At 49.9% G+C, this 4,509-nt stretch overlaps 1 pseudogene; it reads right to left on the bottom strand.

Annotated features, from left to right (window-relative positions):
* Nucleotides 1-756: 756 nt before the first annotated feature.
* On the bottom strand, nt 757-4,286 carry LOC147702478 (uncharacterized; annotated as a pseudogene).
* Nucleotides 4,287-4,509: the final 223 nt, after the last annotated feature.

Below are 4,509 nucleotides of genomic sequence, written 5' to 3'. Positions count from 1 at the left end.
TCTAAGGTGCACGTGTCACTGGAAAGGTGAATCGCCGGCTAAGCCTACGTGTCCTTAATCGAGATGCAGTAATCAGAGGTTATTGCGTATGTGAGGGCAAGAAACACCAAATGGCTGCCATGATCTAAGATGGATGCCATGGGTAGATCGGAAATGGGTTTGTATCAGGAGTACTCTTGCTAGTAGCATAGCGAAAACACCAGGATATGCTAAATGGATCATTTGCGGTTCATTGATACCAAAATTATGTATTTCCGACAATATTGAAAACACGGGTTCAAATCGTCACGGAACCTCAGTCTCAACTACGCCCCTCCACCACAGGTGCACCAGGTCGATACCCCCTAAATGCAAAATACAAACTGCAGGCAGCCCCTGACATTTTTCCAGGGCATGTGTCACCTGGTTCCTGAATTAACTAAGTCTCACACCATCTTGCCCATAAAACAAGATTTTTGCACCTGCCTGACGTGCCCTGACCTCATAGGAACCTGCGACAAAAAACTTTTGATACCTCCTTACATACAAGTGGCCAATTATCCACACCTCCTGTTCCGCGTGCTCCCAGGCGTGAACCTGGTCTGTAAGGTGCGCTGTGTGATGATGATTTGTTGACTGTTTTCCTCCTGCCTGACAGGATGTTGCAGTCTTTGTTGGACGGTGGACCGATGTATGCTCCCCCCGTGTCACAGGATGTAGAAACTGCTAATCAAACCATGAAAGACAACCAACTGTCAGCGCATTATTTGGACACTTCTATAGCATGTGTAGGCGCACATAGCGTTTATAACAATTCGAGGACCATCTACCAATCCTTTTTATCTCACTCCCAGAAACCCCCTGGCCACTGCTTTGGTGGCAGCCCCTATCCTAAAGAAGTGGGTCCTAAAACTGACTAGGTCTAAAATGGCTTTCTGCATGGCTATGCCCATGACCCTCTTAAACTGAAAGATAGTGACCGGGGTCCTGTCTGCGTGCACAAGTAATAGCCCCCAAACCGCTTGCACGTTGCGCCAGAAATGCCTTCAACCTGGCGATGATGCAGCAAGCTGTTCCATCAGCCCTACCCAAGACCATCCCTTCCCCACTGCCTTCCTCATCAGTTTTGGATCTGGTTATTGATATCAATAGGGAGTCCCCCTGAATCAGCATGTGTGCCAACTGCAGCCCCCCCCTGCCAAACCATTTTGTTCTTTGCTACCAGTTCCCCTATCATGAAAGCGCCATAGAACGCTAAACAGAAGGCCGCTTGGAACAAAAGTGTTTCCACAGGTGAGGTACACACTTGGTGCAAAGCATCCATCAGTGTGGCCAATGTCTCTGAATACCTTTGGGTCTTCTTACGTGTGGCTGCTTTCCCTGCAGGTGATGCCACCCTCTCAAGGCTTTCCGCACTATAAAAGTGCCAGTAGGATCTCCCTTTTCCCTCACTTTAGTGAAAAAGGAAATAGCTGCAATATGTCGCCTTGCAGATGCCACTGAGTGCCCCTCATCTCTCATAGTTCTCAAATAGGAAATGACAGACCCAGTGTTGTGCCTTTTTTCCTCCCAACTCTCCCCCAAAAAATAACAGTAAGCCCCAAACGCCCCTTCGTATGCCTTCCTGGTCCTAGGTGCTAGGCTAGCTGCCACGAGGTCTAATAACTGGGGGCACCAAGCTGCCAAAACTGTTCTGGGAAAGGCGATAGATTCTCTGCCGCCTCTGGGTGATGAAACCTGAATACCTGCATCTTAAGGCAAGAGAACACATCAGCAGCATTGTGTAACACTCCTGGGACATGTTTTGCTCTAAACAGCAGATTCATTTTCATGCAGACCAGTATTATCTCCTTCAGTAGGCGCAATATCATCCTACACTTTGCATTTTGATTATTGATACATTCCACAACAGCCATGTTATCGGACCAGAATACCACAGACTGGTTCCTCAGTTGTTGCAGCCAGACGGTCAATGCCACCAAAATGGAAAATAGTTCAAGGAAGCTTATGTTACTTGTAAGCCCAGTGTCCTCCAAACACGTTGGCCACTGCTGAGCAACCCAAGCGGGGCCTAGAATGGTGCCCAAAACCCTTGCCACCCACTGCGTCCGTCATCAGCCCTACCTTTGGGCTGGACGTAGGAGACTGGGCCACACAACCCTACCTTTGAAGCCACGCAGGAATGCCTTCCAGATTCGCATGTTCTGCTTGACCTCACTAGACAGTCTGGTGTGATGGTGCTTCTCCAGCGTCCTGACATAACCTGTGTGATGGTGCGCGAGTACGGTTGTGCCATTGGAATTATTCCCAATGCAAAATTCAACTGCCCTACGACCTGCTGTAGCTGATGTAGTGTAATCTTCTCATTTGACAAGGAATGCTGTAAAGCTGAACCAAAAGCTGTGATTTTTTTCTAGGGGCAGCCGTGACACTCCCTGCACAGAATCCAACACTATCCCCAAGAATTTGATCTCAGTGCTTTGCCCCACCATCTTGCCTTGTGCCAAACGTACACCAAAGTCTTGAATGAGTGCACAGAACTTCTCCAACGCCCACCCGCAGTCCTGAGAGCCTGGTGCTCCCAAGAAAAGAAAGTCATCAAGGTAATGTAGTACCCACTGGTGCCCTGTCGCTCGCCTGAAAACCCATTCCAAAAAAGAGCTGAATTTCTTGAAAGAGGCGCAGGAGACCGAACATCCCATAGGCATACATTTGTCCACATAGTACTTCCCCTTGAATTGAAAACCAACAGGTGAAAATCAGGTGGGTGCACTGGCAGCGGGCGCAAAGCTGACTCAATATCTGACTTTGCCAACAATGCGCCTTGCCCCATCCCCCTAAGCAGCTCCTCTGCTTGATCAAAAGAAGCGTACTTGACACTGCATAGGTCATCATCAATGGCATTGTTCAGTGACACACTCTGGGGGCCGAGAGATTATGAATCAGTCGGAATTCCCCTTGTTCTTTTATGTGTACCACTCCCAATGGGGAGCAGACAAAATCTTGCATTGGGGGGCTTCAAATGGCCAGCTACTCTGCCCAAATGTACTTCCGTCTCTATTTTTGCTGCTGCCACCCCTTCATTAGCCCTGACCGATAGCTGATTCTGGCAGTGTGGCACCCCCACGTAACTAGGCGCGGAGATCCTGTAACCGTCCCTGAAACCTTCCAACAAAATCTTAGCAGACTTGGGGCTATTGTAAATGTTCAACCATGGTATCAAAACACTCATTATAATGGGAGATCTGGCCTTTCCAAGGGACACACTCTCAGTCATGCTTCTTGCCTCTCTTGTCCTTTGTTTTTTTAAAACATTTGGACTCTGGATGTGAGTAGTTGCCACAGAAGGAACATGCATGTTTCAATTTACATGTGCCCGCTGCTCTGTTACATGAGCGCCTGTTGAAATCCCAACACGCCCCCTTACTTTTCCCCCCGCCCCCTGAGCTACTTAAGTGGCCTGCGCGAAATGGCTGACTCCAGAAAGTGTCTTGCGACTGACCCTGGGTGGTATCCTGTGGACCTCTGAAATGTGTTAGGTATATGATCGAGTCAATCTGATTCCAGCCCAGAGCCATGTCATTTGCCTTAGCTCTCCTAAAGTCCTTGTCATAATCTGTCCATCCACTGCCCCCATAAGTGTCATGCGCACAAGTGATTCTATTCTGGTAGCAGGCGATCTCTGAAGCAAGACCTGGGAATCGCTCAACCATTATCGATGTGAAAACCGTAAAACCTTTGATCCAATTAACCAATGTTTCCTCAACTCTAAACTTCTACAATATGCTATACCACTCTCTTGCGTGTATCCATTCCTTATTCTTTTTGGCCACCTCCCTTTCTGCCTCATCTAGCATCAGGCAAAACACATTCACATAGGAGCCCTTCAAAATCTTTTCTTTAGCCTCCTGAGACACATGTCACCCTAGTTGCTCCCTAACGGAGCGGACTTCACCTAAACCCAAAGGTGGCAATGTTTGAGCTATACCTGTTGGTGCTGCCACCGCTGACTTTGCTCGTCCGGCATCTGCTGGTGTGGTGACTTTGGAGGGGACTCCACCGCTCCCCATCGGCCCTGCATTTGCCCCTGTCATGCCCACTGCTGGAACAGCTAACCCACCTCCGGGCTGGACCCCATCTAATTGTGCCATTATCTGTCTGGCCTTTTCAAATGTGTCCTGCCCACTACCAGACACGCCTGTTGACGGGGACCGGTTGCCCACCTTTCCCAGCCAAGGAAGTACCGCTGCTGGACTAGCTACCAAATCTGGCTGGTTTGGCGTGCTCCCGGATTGGCCCCCGGTCATGGGTACCAGCTGGGCCTGTGGGGTGCCCCCCGTCGCTCTCGGCTGCCTGTCAGTGAGGAGGGATGCCCCCCAGCCGGAGCTCATGTCCCCTTGTTGTTTGCCCGACCAACCCCAACACCCGCATTAGGCTAACTACCATTGGTATGTGGGACCGGTACAGGCTCCACAGACCTGGGCACCATCACCTCAGGGCTGGCGCTGTGGCCTCCTCTGCACCTTCCCC

This window comes from Lissotriton vulgaris, chromosome 7 (genome assembly GCF_964263255.1).
Source record: "Lissotriton vulgaris chromosome 7, aLisVul1.2, whole genome shotgun sequence".
NCBI classification, from domain to species: domain Eukaryota; kingdom Metazoa; phylum Chordata; class Amphibia; order Caudata; family Salamandridae; genus Lissotriton; species Lissotriton vulgaris.
This window is presented reverse-complemented; position numbering and strand designations above follow the sequence as displayed.